Genomic DNA, 15,094 nt, shown 5'->3' with positions numbered 1-15,094 from the left:
AACTGTACTTTCTCCTGTTTTTTCATGGACTCCTATCAGTCTTATGTTATTCTTCTTTGCATCATCTAGCAGCTGCTGGATTGATTTATCGTGGTCCCTTACTATTTTGAAGAGATCTTTGTTTTCATGGTCCTTAACTGCAATCCTGTCTTCTATATCTGATATTCTATCTTCAGATTCCCTTAATCTGCTCTGCATGCTTTCAATGGAGTTTTAATCTCCTGAATATCTGTTTGAATCTGTTTCATGGATTTCATTTCCTTCTTATGTTGGGTGATCATGGTTTTTATTTCTTTCTCATGCTGGGCATTCACAGCTTCCAGCATGTTTCTGAGCTCATCTATTTTTTTATCTGTTTCTGTTCTAGAGCCTCTAATCACATTTTTCACTCTGCTCACCATCTCTTAGTTATTTGGGTGATTATTTCTGTTTGAATTTTTCTAGAGCCTCATTCATCTGTTTTGTTACTTCCTGTGCTATCAGTTCAGGGCATCCAGGTGTTTGATTATCAGACTTTTCCACCTCGTTTCCCCCAGAATTTGCCTTTAGTGGGGTGGAAGTCTGAGTTTGTGCCTTATTTAAATGTCTTCTCATTTTTGTTTTTGGTTCTGTCCTTGGTTTAGTTCATGGGTTGATATTTTGAAGTTGTTTATTGTAAGTATCTTTGTTGATGTATTCAGAACACTTATGGAATGATTGCTTCTCAGAGGTGTCTTCCAGATATAGCTGGTCTTTAAGTTTTGAGTCTCTAATGGCACTGAGGCTGTCTCATTTTCATTATACCAGGAAGGACAACTGATTAGATCAATTACAACACCTTAGCTCAAGTGATACAATCAGCAACACAATAGCATCAAGTACCTCTTAGAAAATGACAATTTGTGGTAGTTACTAATCTATCACCTTTAACTGTGTGAATTAAATCAAAATCAAGGACCAACCCAATATATGTTTATAGTGAATAAACTCTTCAATATTGTAACTTTACTCTTCGGGATGGAGAGTTAGAAGGAGTTGGGGAGGGAGGAATAGGTAAGTAGAAGGATAGGGAAAGGTTAGCAGTGAGGCTAGAGGGCACAGGCAAGAGACAGAAAGAGAAGAAAAGAAAGATAAAGAAGAAAAATGAGTTAGGGCTATACCAGGAACACAAAGGGAGATGAAGAACAATGTGGGACAGCAAGGGAGTGAGCCAGAGAGAGAGAGAGGGAAAGAAAAGAGAAAAAACAGAAAAAATAAAAATAAAAATTTTAAAAGAGTATCAAAGAAGGAAAAAAAATTAAAAATAAGAGCAAAAAAATAGTGGTAGTTTTGAAAATAACAAATAAAAGATAAAAATGAAGTGCCTCCTTCAGGGTATGTCTCTATTGTCACAATAGACAATGTGGGCAGCAGTGTGCAGTTATAAGCCAATGAGTCTCAGTAAGCCAGTCATAGACCCATGAGATTCAGGCAGTTTTCTAGCTGCAAGTTCCAACTTGAGCTCCCTGTCCTCCTGCAGGGTTGAACTCTGCAAGCTTCTATTGCAGTTCCAGCTGCCTTTCCCCTGAAGATAGTCCAGGTTCCAATGGGAGGTGATGATCCCTCCAGCTTACCAAGTACAGTGGTCTGGTGTGCCTTTATTGCAGAGATTCTCTTCACTTTTCCAGTGGGCTTCAGTTTTCATCAGGGAGCCTGATAGAGGCCCTCTCTCTGTTGTTCACTTCTGCAGCTCTGGACAATGGCCTTTATGCCCCCTTGTGCCTCTGTAGTGTGGATTCAAGTAGGGGCTAGGTCTTCTGGTTTCAAGTGGGTGGAGTGAGCTGGACTGAGCAGGGTGCAGTCAGCCCGTGCCTGCTTTGCCCCAGCAGCTGAGCTCTCAGATTCTTTTGAAAGCTGATATGGGTGATCATACTCCAGTTGGGAGAAAGAAGGGCTTGGGACAGTCTCCTTCCAAATGTCTGCTACTTCTGCTGTGCAGCCCAGTTCCTAATAGGCATGGACTGCTACTACTCTGTGCCCCAGGGGAAGGTGACCCCCGTTTGTATGTAGTGGCTGGGAGTTCTCAAATCTGTAGTACAGGTCAACAGGCTGGACACTCAGGCAGGAGGTCACCCTACAGGTGTTAGGCAGAATTCCTTCTTCCCAAGGAAATCTGATCCTTTGGCCTTAAAGCCTCTCAACTGATTGTAGACATTAACTGCATCAAGCAGCACTCAAGGCAGATGAGCAATGATATGTCGGTCCCCCCACTGCACAGGGCCCAGGACAGTTTACAGGACTGACAAAGTCGAACAGACAAGGTCACAAAGGGAGAGATTGCCCAGTGCCCTTTCCACACTGTTTCCCAGCTTGAGGCGAGAGCCAAAATAACCATTTTAAAGTGTACACTTCAGTAGCATTGGATATCTTACATTGAGAATATTATTTTCAAGATTCATTTACATTGTAGTATATCATATGCCAAGACTTCATTTTTAATGACTGAATAATATTTTCTCTCTCTCTCTATATATATATTTCACAATTTTTGTCCATTCATTTGTAAATGGACATTAGATAGTTTCTATCTATCTTCTTTTTTGAATAGCACTACTGTGATCATGCATGTACATGTATTTGGCCAGCTGCTTTAATCAAAAGCATAAATATTATAATTTCTTTTATATGAGAAACCCAAAATAAAATCATTTAAAGAGTAGAAGAAAAGATAGATGATATGAAATAGGAAGATAGATTCTTCACAAAAGGCAAGAGGACTAAAGATGGAGAGAGGGAGGAAGGAGAGAAGGGAAAGGGAAAGTAAAAAGAATTAAGATGTGTTAGATATATGTACCAACTCCCCAGGATGAATGTAATCATTATATACAGCAATCATGTACTGATAAACATAGATTTTTTTAGGCAAATATATATATAGAATTACTAAGTCACATGGAAATTCCATATTTAGCCCTTTTCAGCAATGTCAAACTGTTTTCCACAGTGTCTGCACCATATTACATTCCCACCAGCAATGTAGGAGGGTTCTAAATTCTCCGCATTCTTATTATGTTATTTTCCATTGGAAGTGTGAAGTGCTATCTCATGGTTTTGATTTGTATTTCTCTAATAATTAATGCTGTTGAGAATGTTTTATATGCTGATTGGCAATTTTTTTTTTGAGACAGGATCTTGCTTTGTAGTTCATGCTGGCCCTGAACTCACTATGTAGCCCAGGCTGGCCTCAAACTCATGGTAATCTTCTTGCCTCAGCCTCCTGAGTGCTGGGATTACAGGTGTGCACCACCATGCCCAGCTACTGATTGGGAATTGTTAATGTATTCTTTGGGGGAGTGACTTATTTGTCTTCTTGGTTTTTTCTTTTTGCTTTCATTGTTCCTTCCTTTTCTTTCTTTCCTTCCTTCCTTCCTTCTTTCTTTCTTTCTTTCTTTCTTTCTTTCTTTCTTTCTCTTTCTCTCTTTCTTTCTTTCTCTCTTTCTTTCTCCTTCCTTCCACCCCTCTCTTTCTTTCTTTCTTTTCTTTCTTTCTTTCTTTCTTTCTTTCTTTCTTTCTTTCTTTCTTTCTTTCTTCTTCTTTTTCTTTCTAGTACTGAGGATTGAACCTGAGGCATTCACACTGAGGTACATCCCCAGCCATTTAAAAAAAATCATTTATTTTCAGACAGAGTCTCACTAACTTACCAGGTTGCCCAGGTTGGGCTCTGACTTGAGGTCATCCTGCCTCAGCCTCCCGGAGTTCTGGGATTAGAGATCTGTGCCACTATATCTGGCTACTTTGGGCCATTTAAAAATGAATGTTCATTGTTTGTTATTGGGGTTTAAGAGTTATTTATATGCTAGACTCTTATTTGATATTTGATTTGCATATATTTTCTCCTATTTCATAGGCTGTCTTTTCTGCTTTATATAAAATTTTTTTTTGATGCACAAAAACTTTTAATTTTAACGGAGTCTAATTTATCTGTTTTTCTTTTCTTGTTCATGCTTTTGGTGTCCTACTAAAGGATCATTTGCCAAATCCTATATAATGGAGATTTATCTCTATGATTTCTTCTTAAAGTTTCATGGTTTTAGCTCTTAGATTTAAGCTGTTGGTCCACTTTGAGTTAATGTTTTGTATATTATGTAAAGCAAGGATTTTACTTTGAAGTTTCTATCTGCTGAATCTAAATCCAACACCCGGGCCCAGTCCATATCTGTTTATATTGATTTTATTTTTGCTTATGCATAGTGCATTCTTTATCATTTCTTTTTATATCTTGTGTGGGTTTGTTTTTTTTTTTTCGGAAAAGGGGGCACTCACAATAACACATTGCAATGAGTTAGTTTTAGGTGTCAAACTGACCAGGCTAAGGAAAACCCTGACTCATGGTGTTTCCAGAACAGATTGGCATGTGAGTTTGTTGCATAAAGTGTGGAAGATCTGCCCTCATGTGGGCAGCACCATCCAATTAGCTGGGGCCAATACAGGAGAAGTGGTCATCTCTCTCTTCCAAGAGCAGGGAGAGACTCTTTGATTCCTGCTTTGAATACCAAAACTCCAAGCTCTCTGTGCTTTGGGTTCTAAGATTTACCCTTTCCCCAGTGTCTGCGCCATTGCACATTCGTACTCCTTGCTGATGGGGATGTAATGTGATGCGGACACTCAGGAAGACAGTTTGACCATTTTCCCAAAATAGCTGGACAAAGAATTATCCTATGAGCCAGCAAATCTGCATGTACATATATACCTAAAAGAATTTAAAACAGGTACTCAAACAAGTGCATGGACATGTGTGATCAGGAACCAGCAAGCCTCGGGTTCTCAGGCTTTTGGCCCATCAGGCTCCCTGGTTCTGAGGCCTTTGGGCTTGGACAGAGTCACTCTCCTGGCATCCCAAAGTCTCTAGTTTGTAGAAGAACTGGTGTGGGATTTCTCACTGGCCATAACCACAGGAACCAATGTCCCTTAATAAATACTCTCTCACATACCTATAGGCATACCTCAAAGATACTAGGAGTTTGGTTCCAGTCTAGTACAATAAAACGAATAACAGCTTTTGTATTCTCAGTGCATATAAAATTTATCTTCAAGCTGCGTGTAGTAGCCCATGCCTGTAATACCAGAACTCTGGGTGAATGCTGAGACAGGAGGATGGCAATTTTGAGTCCGGATTGGGGAGTTTAGTAACTTAGTGAGAACCTGTTTCAAAATCAAAATAAAAAAATAAAGGATTGGGGATGTAGGTCAGTGCAAAACCCCTGGGTTCAATCCCAGCACTGTCCCCTCCCCAAAGTTATCTTTACGCTACACTTTAGTCTTTTAATTAGTAATAGCATCATAACTAAAAATATTAATGTACATACCTTAATTAAAAGTACCTTATTGCTAAGAAATGCTAACAATCATTGGAGCTGCTAGAAAAATAGTACCAATAGACTTGTTCCATATAGGGCTACCACAAACCTTCCATTTATAAATAACACAATATTTACAAAGCCCCAAAAGTGAAGAGCAATAAAATGCATACACTTTTATATACATACCCTACTGGCTTTTCTCTCTGGAGAATCCTGCCTAATACATATATTACAGCAATTCTGCATTGTGACATTTCCCCTGAGCATTTCTTTTAATAGCTTAATCTGGACTTAATCTGTAGAATCTGTCTTCTAAGCCTGTGTGGTTGTTGATGTACTTGCTTAGTTTAAAAGAAATTCTTATTTTTATTTTTCAGCCTGGCACCCCAAAGATGGCCTTTGTGTCTTCAGAGATTGGTTGTCAGCCAATGATTGGAAACAGGCTTCGAGTAATTTGTGTGAGGGTTGGGCAGTGTACCCCATGTTTGGGCAGCTTTCAAGATTTAGTCTGCTGGGCTCTCTTGAGTCTTCCCTGCACATGCCAGGGAATCTTCAGGCTGCTCAGGATGTGTAGATAGCTTATTTAGCTCTTCCAAGATGCCCCCATTAAATTCCTGGTTGTTCTCCACTCACCGCAACTGGGACTGCAACTTCACATTAGCAGAGCTGTGAATTTTTCCCATTAATTTTCTTCTGAGTTTGCAGTTTTTACTGACAGCACCACCAGGTGCATCTTTTCCCTCTACTCCAAAACAGGTCAGCCCTGGTTGGCAGTAAAGACACTATTTCCACAGCCAGCCTTGATCTGACAGAGCCCGTGTGCCGGCTGAGTTGGGAAAGGACTAGGGACAGCCTTAGACAAGAAGGCCACAGAGTCTCACTGTTCATGCTCAAAATTGTAGTAGTTTAGCATGGAAAAACACTTCTGTTTTGTTGTCTGCCTTTGGTCTATGTTACAGACTGAAGGCTTGTGTCCCCCCAAAATTCGTATGTTCAAACCCTAAACCCACTGTGATGTTATTTGGAGGTGAGGCATTCTGGGAGGTATTAAGGTAGTATGAGATGAAGCCTTTATGAATAGGATTAGTGCCCTTATAGAAGAGATAGCAGAAAGATCTCTTTCCGTGAGTGTGTACAAAATGGGAAGGTGTCAGTCCAAGACCCTGAAGAGAGACCTCCCCATGCCTGACCATGCAACACACCTTGATTTCAGCTCCAGCCTCCAGAACTATGAGATATGTTTTGTTGCTTATAAATCACTCAGTCTATGGTAATTTGTTATAGCACCTGAAAGGACTAAGGCAGTCAATTTCCAGAGTCCTGAAATTTTTTCTTGACAATTTTGTCCCACCTTATACTTGTGTTAGGGGGAGAAGGGTTTCTGGTCTCTCCTCTTCACAAAAGGCTACCAATCCTACTAGCACAATAATTGTGTCTAACTTCGATCTTCTCATTTTTACCTGGTTGAGTATATTGATGTTTCCTATATGGTTCTGCACATAGCCTTTTTGATTTTTTAGATTTTATTTTACTTTTCATTTTTTGTGAAGGGTCTCCTTGAGTTGCCCAGGTGGGACTCAAACTTGCACTCCTCCTGCCTCAGCCTCTCAAATTACTGAGATTACTGGCTTATGTCAGAATGGGTCTCTGCTTAGGCTTGGGGGGTGAGCTAAAGCCTGCTTGGGATTCCTTGCTCAGGCAGTGTGTACCCTGTGCAGGGAGCCTATACCGCATTCAAAAAGCCAGCGGTGATTGCTATGGGCGCAGAGGCCTTGGCTGGAAACCTGGGAGTGCAGGGGGTGAGAGGGTGACTCAGAGCCACTTGCTACGCAGTGTACATGGAGGCCAGGGAGGGACCAGGACTTGCAGAAAGGGCTCTTGATAAACAACTGACAGAATGTCACTGCTGAACAGACTCGTCAGGGTGTTAGGGTGAGTGTCTGAGAAAACAGAAAGTTGCAATCGGAAACGATGAACAAGCTGTGCTGCTTGTCCCAGATGGGTGAGGAGTGTATGTGGGCAGAGGGGGCTGGGCTGCACTTGAGGGAGGTGGGCAGTGGGAGGGGGAGCTCCAAACTTGGCCTTCCCTTCTGGCAGCCAGGGATGGCTTCTCCCAGGCTGCTGCCTTCCCAGTCACACACTGAACTAGCTGTCTGGCTGCAGTGGAACTTCTTTCAGGACAATGTGGCAGGGGCCTCCAAGACTTGGCTCCCTGATGTACAGGCTCTGCACAAGCCTCTCCCTTTGAGTGTGGCTGAGACTTGGGAATATGGTGTGATGCCCAGCAAAGCCAGAAGGGTACTGAAGACGCAATTAATATCCCAAATCAGTTGATTTTGAGTTAACCTAGAAGTAGTTCATCTTGGTGGGCTTGACCTAATCAGGTGAGCCCTTTAGAGAAAGATCTAGAGGTTAGGGAGTTGGTGGGAGAGATGTAGTCCTTGTATTAGTTACATTTCTGTTGCTGGGCCAACATACCTGGCAGACACAACTTAAAGGTGAAAAGTTTTAGTTTGGCTCAGGGTTTTGGAGGTTTGAGTTGATTGGTTCCAAAGCAGAAAAGTCATGGTGGTGGAAAGCTTTGCACTCCAGGGAAGCCAGAAAGGAGAGAGAGAGAGAGAGAGAGAGAGAGAGAGAGAGAGAGAGAGAGAGAGAGAGAGAGAGAGAGAGAGAACATGAGAGAGAGAGAGAGCAGGCCATGAGGGGAGAGAGGGCCTGGGAGAAGACTCACCATTCTAGGGGACACCCCCAGTGACCTACTCCCCCAACTGGACCCTAGGGCTAATCGCCCCTTCATTCAGCCATGAACTCAACCCGCTGACAAGGTTAGCACCCTTAATGCGTGACTCTTTGGGGACACTTTGTATTTCAACCATAGCAACTGTCTTCTGTTGGTCTTGAAGAAGCAAACTGCCATGTTGCAGAGAGGTCCTCAGGGCAGGGAGCAGTGGTGACCTCTGAGAGATGAGGGCCTCAGACCTGCACGTTGAAGGACCTGGGATCTCACCTGGCCTGAGTGAGATCACAGCCTTGGCAGGTACCTGAAATGCAGCTTGGCAGAGACCTTGAACAGAGGACCCAGCTGAGCCATGCCTAGACTCCTGACCCCAGAAGCCATGTGGATGCCTTGTGAAGCCACTAAGCGTGTAGCAACTTGTCTCACAGCAGAGGTGATTTACCCAGGCAGGGCCACCTTTACTGCAGGGTTATGTGCTGCAGCAGGTAGCAGTGCAGGACCTGGTGCATAGGCGGTGTTCAATAAATGCTTGGGTGTGTGATGGAAGAACAAGAAAGCGTGTAGTTTGGGGTGTAAAATCTTACAAACCATGAGTTCTCCTAACTCAGAGAAAGGCGCAGTATGATGACACTCTTAAATACCGACAAGAGGTGGCATTGGCCTTGGTCCAGCGGGTCGGAGGGGGGCCTCTGCTGTTGGGGCTGGAGGGAGTGCGCACCTGCAGGGTGGGTTAAATTTAATTACAGGGTGCACTGTAATGTAAGAGAGGCTCCAGTCAGTCGGTGAGAGCCATGAGAGGCTCGCCAGGCTGCTTTAGAGCTTAGACACAGATCTCAAGGTGTGGTGAAGGGGAATTTAGGGACAGGCTGGGAGGCTTCATGTGTAGGGTCACAAAATCATGGCCCCAGGATTGGGTAGAGTTTTGCCTGCTGGGATGAGTCTTGCATGAGGTGAGTGAGTACAGATCCTGATTTTCTGAGGAGCCATCTACAGCTGTGAAGTGAGCTGAGTATGCCAGTGCACGCCTGTACTCCCGGCATTCTGGAAGGTTGAGGCAGGAGGATTCAAGTTCTAGCCCAGCCTGGGCAATTTAGCAACTTATCAAGATCCTGTCTCAAAATAAAATTTTTTTTAAATGACTAGTAGTGTAGCTCAGTGCAAAGACCTTAAGTTCAATCCCTAGTACCACAAAACAAACAAGCGAGCAAACAAACAAACAAACAAACAAACAAATAACCCTGCAGTGGCTCTGCTCCCTTTGGAGTAGAGTCCAACCCCCCTCCACCTGCCCATGCAGGTGTGCTCTGACCTGGCCTTTGGCTCTGTCCTTGTCCCTTCTTTCACTCAGCTCCAGCCACACTGGCTTTCTCTCTGTCCACCCAGCTCCAGGCCCCTTCTGGCCCACTGTCCCCTCTGCCTACTGTTTGCCTCTATCTCTTCTCAGCACCTTCCCAGAGAAGCCTTCCCTAACCCCTGGGTCTGAAGAACACTGCTGCTCACTCACCACCGGCCATTCTGTGTGGTCACATGTTTTGTCTCCTTCATGACAGTTGTCACCAGCTGAAGCGGTCTGCCTTACTTGTTGACGTACTTGTTTACTGTATCTGCCAGCTGCCAGAGCATGGACTGTGAGCCCGTCCTGCTCACTCCTGAGTTGCCAGCACCTCCACACTGTGCACTTGGCACATTTTGATGCTCAAACACCTCTCTGTGGAATGGAGTTGCTTTTCCCCTGATCCCCATTTCTCTGCATCTGAACAGCTTGGCTGGTCCTGATGACTTCAGAGAGAACTTGCTTCTCTCTCTCTCTCTCTCTCTCTCTCCCCCCCCCCCGGGCTTTGTGCATGCTAAGGATGTACCCTACCAATGAGCCACATCCCCCGTTTCTGTTTTTTTAAAAATATATATATAGAGCCTGTTATTTCAGAGAAGGAGATGAAAGTGTCCGATGAGGGTGAAAATGTGGCACATTTAGCAGGAAGACCAGAGAGCAGGTGAAGGTAAGAGTTCCTGAGAGTACTGGGTGCCAGCCCCAGGACTCCCCTGATCCATCACAGTCCTGCAGCACTCTGAGGTCATGGATAAACCAGCTCAGGCCCTCATGGTGGCTCCATCAGATTAAATGAGCTCTTTAGCCAAAGCTCAGATTCTCTGAAGGTTAAATGTATTTGCCGGCAGTATTTAATACCATAAATAATCCTATAACATAATAATATAAATATAGGATAACAAATGATTCAGCTGGTTACTTGGAATTTTTTATACAGGAATTTGTACCAAAAGAAAAGGTATTGTTGCTCCCTTCCAAGGGGCTTAGAATATAATGGATGAAATGGTACAGTGATGAAATGTGTTTCATAAAGCTGTAAGACTTGTGACTGAAAGTAGTAGGGAATCGCTTCTCGGTCTTTTGGCTAAGATCAAGTGTGAAAGCAATAAGGACTTCTGCAACTGTTATCCATTCCCAGAGGTGAGTGTCCTCAATTGACAGCTGCAGCCTGTTTTGTGCCCATATTTTTGGATAGTTTTACATAAATCAACATTGTAGACATTGAATTAAATTCATGTGGGATGTTTGATATTTTTTCATAATCAGATATATCAGAGAGGGAAACAGAAGTCACTTTGACTGAGGAGAGGAGAAGAGAGTCAATACAAGGAGAAAAACTTACATTTTTCTGTTGGAAAAGCCAGCTGTGGTGATAAAGGCCTGTAATCCCAGTATTCTGGGAGGCTGGGGCAGGAAGATCTCAAGTTTGAACTCAGCCTGGCAACTTATTGACTTAGTGAGTCTCTGTCTCAAAATAAAAAGTAAAGAAGGGCTGGGGATGTCAGTGCAAAGGCCCTGGGTTCAGTCCCCATTGCTGAAATAAACAAAAAGCAAACTATTGAAAGGACTGGAGCAGTGAAGGACAGGGAGGTGGCTGTGGCTCTCAGGCACTCACTGGTTTTCACAAACAGGAGACTTTGCTGGAGACCACCAACACTGACTATGGGTGCATACAGCTGGGTACTTTGCAAGCTGCTGCAAAATTTCATTCTGCAGAGCCCGTTCATCTGCCAGTGCTATCCCAGGAACAATGAACTGACCTCTGCCTTCTGAGGCTGGACAAATGTCTCTCCTTGGTGTATGCTAAGAGCTTCAGAAAAAGTAGTTTCCAGTTTTCTAGCCCCTGGGCCATTAGGGAGAATAGGCAAGAGGGGATGATGGTACTAAATTGCCAATAGACAGTTTCGAGACCAGAAAGCCACATAGATTCCATAAGGACCCAAGGTATGTCCTGTTACAGAAAATGCATTTAACCCAACATCTTTAGGCTTACCGATGACAAGGTGCTCACTGATTCCTGTAATCTCATGAATAGACGCCAGGAAAACTGACATCAACCCCACTGAAACACCATGAAGATGGAAACCCAAGGAGGGTGTACGACTCCTTATAAGTAGTAAAGCTGGAAGCAGAGTCCAGAAAGCCTGGACTGAGCCTCCCACCCCACTTCCAGAAAGATTTGCAGAAGCTGAGGGCTAAGACTTTGCCCGTGACATTGTAGGGGAAGAGTTTTATTAGTTAGGGTTCTCCAGAGCAACAGAAATAGACAGACAGACAGACACACATTTCCACATGTATGTGTGAAATTGGTTCATGTGATTACGGGGATGGACAAGTCCCAATCCTGCTGTCAGTGTCTCAGTTTGTGTCCAAAGGCTGGAGGCTGCTATAGAACAAGAAAGAGCTGATATGCCAGTTTGAAGGGTGTTGGGCAGGAGAATTCTCTTAATAGGGGATAATCAGTCTCTTGTTCTATTCAGGTATTCAACTGGTTGGATGAGACCCACCTTTATTAGAATGATCAGCTTTATTGAGTTTATTGATTTAAATGTTCATCTTATCTAGAAACACCCTTGCAGACATACCCATATATTTGATGAAATCTCTGGGCATCCCATGGCCCAATTGTCACATAAAGTTAATCATCACAGTAGTGTTTAGAGCAGGAATTAGAATTGCCAAGGCTTCTCTGGATTGCCAGTGTTTTTTTCTTACAGATGGGAGGGCTAAGGCTCCATGAAATGATGCTTATTTCTGAAGCAGCCCCATCTGACCTGGTCAGTAGAAGTAAGTAGGTCCTTAAGGATGACAGGGAGGCCTTACTGGTCTTTCCTCTGTCCAGGTGCATCCAGCCTGACCCGTACCCATGTCTGCATCAGGATCACAAGCCAGAGGCCATTTTATGGGCTGAAGACAATGCTCCACAAACTCCGAGAGATTCCTCCTCACCGGCCCCACACCAGGCCCCTAACCTCCCCTGTTCCAGTCCTGATCCATGCCTTCTCTCATTCCAGTCAGTCCTGGCTCCCACACTTCCATCTGCACCCTTAGCCTGCAACTAGATGTGCAGCAGCTGTAGCCTGGCACTGTTCTAGCTGGGCCTCACAAACACAGACAGGGGAGTCTGCTTGGGGGGTCCTGCTTGAGGGTCTGACTCAAGTAAGCAGTTATAATTGTGCCTTGGTATCCCTGGGGAGTGCTTCCCAGGCCACCCACAGATGCCAACATCCTCAGATGCTCAGGCCCCTTATATAAAAAGGTGCAGGATTTGCATATAGCCCACACGCATCCTTCTATATACTTTAAATCATCTCTAGGTTACTTATAATGCCCTTTGCAATGTAAATGCTATGTAAATGGTCATTATGCTGTATTGTTTAGTAATAATAAAATAGTAATAATGAGAAAAAGTCTGTACATGTTCAATTCAGATGCTATTTTTTAATATAGTATTTTTAGTCCAAATTTGGTTGAATCTTTGAATGCAGAACCTGTGATTCAAAGGACTCTCTGAGTCTGAGCAATATATAAATAAATAAAATACATATCCGTTTTTCTCCTTCCTTCCATCCTTCTTTCCTCTGATCTGTCTCTCTCTCCATCCCTCTCTTTTTCTTTCCTGTAAGAGGAAAAGATACTTCTTTCAATCTCAGCTGGTAGAGTTTCAGCCACACACAGAGCTAGATTTTCAACAGCTCCTCACACTTCATGTAGTATCTGGCTGGCAAATAAAACATCTCCTATTTAGATAAATAAGCCAAAAAGTCAGAAAATTAATAGCTAGAAAATACACTCATTTGGTCCTGAGTCATGCGGAAGATGCCGAATCACCCTGCTGCAGACAGGCTGGTCTGTGCGCACCCTACCGAGGTCCTGAGTCACGCGGAAGACACCAAATCACCCCGCTGCAGACAGGCAGCCACCTGATTCCACACTACAAAGACGCAGAGGACACCAGACCACCAGACAAAGGTACTGAGTCCCACTGTTCCTGGCCCAGAGGTAGGGGCTTCTGAGCCGTTGTCCCACTGCTCCTGGTCCAGAGGAAGAGGCTTCCTGGTCACCATCCCTCCCGCTGCTCCCAGCCCAGAGGAAAGGGCTTTTGGGCCACCTTCTGTCACGCTGCTCCTGGCCCAGAGGGAGGGGCTTCTGAGCCACCATCCCACTGCTTCTGGTCCAGAGGAAGGGGTTTCCTGGCCACCATCCCCCCGGCTGCTCCCAGCCCACAGGAAAGGGCTTTTGGATCACCATCCCTACCGCTGCTCCCGGCCCCTGTCCCACCTCACCCAGCTCAGAGGAGGTAATCCGTGCAGGTGCTAACAGCCCTCCCCCCCAAGTCGAAATGAGAAAACACGTAAATAAGTCTCAAAACCAGACTTCCAGATCACCTACAGCAACCCCAAAGGGAAATGAGATGGAACACTCTGATACTCAACCACCTGGACCCACTGAACTGGCAACAAAAGGAGATCTGGAAAAAATGAAATCAGAAATAATTTCTCAGATAACAGGAGAAATTGTGCCCCTAGTGCAACACATGATTAATAAATCTAGAGAGGAGCTGAGGAACATGATGGAATCCCAACATAAGAAACAAATGGAATCCATAAAACAGATGCAAATAGATTTCCAGGACCTGAAAAACTCCACTGAAAGTCTACACAGCAGAATGAGCCAATGTGAGGACAGAATTCCAGATATAGAAGATAAGATTGCATTTAGTGACCAGGAAAAGAAAAATTGCTTCAAAATTATAAGGGAACATGAGAAATCAATCCAGCAGCTGCTAGATGATGCAAAAAAGAATACCATAAGACTGATTGGGCTCAATGAAGAAACAGGAGAGAGTGCAGATGACATAAAAAATCTCTTCACAGAAATAATGGCAGAACATTTCCCAAGCAAGGGAAAAGAGCTTGACATACAGATAAGTGAGGCATATAGGACTCCAAATAGCCTTGATCAAAAAAAATCTACACATAGGCATATAATTGTTAAGATTCCAGAAACACAACAGAAGAACAAAGTTCTCCAAGCAGTCAGAGAAAAGAAACAAATCACATACAAAGGAAAGCCCATCCGAATCACAGCAGACTTCTCAACACAAACCATCAAGGCAAGAAGAGCTTGGAGTGACATATTCCAAGCCCTAAAAGAAAACAGCCTACAACCCAGATTGATATACCCTGCAAAATTATCTTTCAAAATGGATGGAGAAATAAGATACTTTCATGACAAAGAGCACCTTAGGAACTTCGTGAATACCAAACCAGCACTCCAAAGAATTTTACACAATATTCTAGGAACAGACATTGAGGATCACAACCCCAGGAAGCAAAGCAGAATGAACCCATCTGGCATGACAAGAAATTAAATGTAAAGGGGGAGAACCCAACAAAAAGAAAAAGTCATGGCAATGACAAATCAATACGTTTCAGTTATAACCATCAATGTTAATGGTCTCAATTCACCAATCAAAGGAAATAGACTGGCAGAATGGGTCAAGAAGTAAAATTCAACAATATGCTGCATACAAGAAACACACTTAATTCAAAAGGAAACTCATAGACTGAAAGTTAAAAGGTGGAAAACAATACTGCATGTGACAGGAACCCCAAAAAAAGCAGGAGTAGCTATCCTCTTGGCAGATCAAGTAGATTTCAAACCAACACTGATTAAGAGAGACGAAGAAGGACACTGCATCCTTGT

This window comes from Heterocephalus glaber, unplaced genomic scaffold (genome assembly GCF_053883595.1).
Source record: "Heterocephalus glaber isolate CG9 unplaced genomic scaffold, H.glaber_assembly_v1.0 deba00001561, whole genome shotgun sequence".
Lineage (NCBI taxonomy): Eukaryota > Metazoa > Chordata > Mammalia > Rodentia > Bathyergidae > Heterocephalus > Heterocephalus glaber.
Note: the sequence above shows the minus strand (reverse complement) of the source record.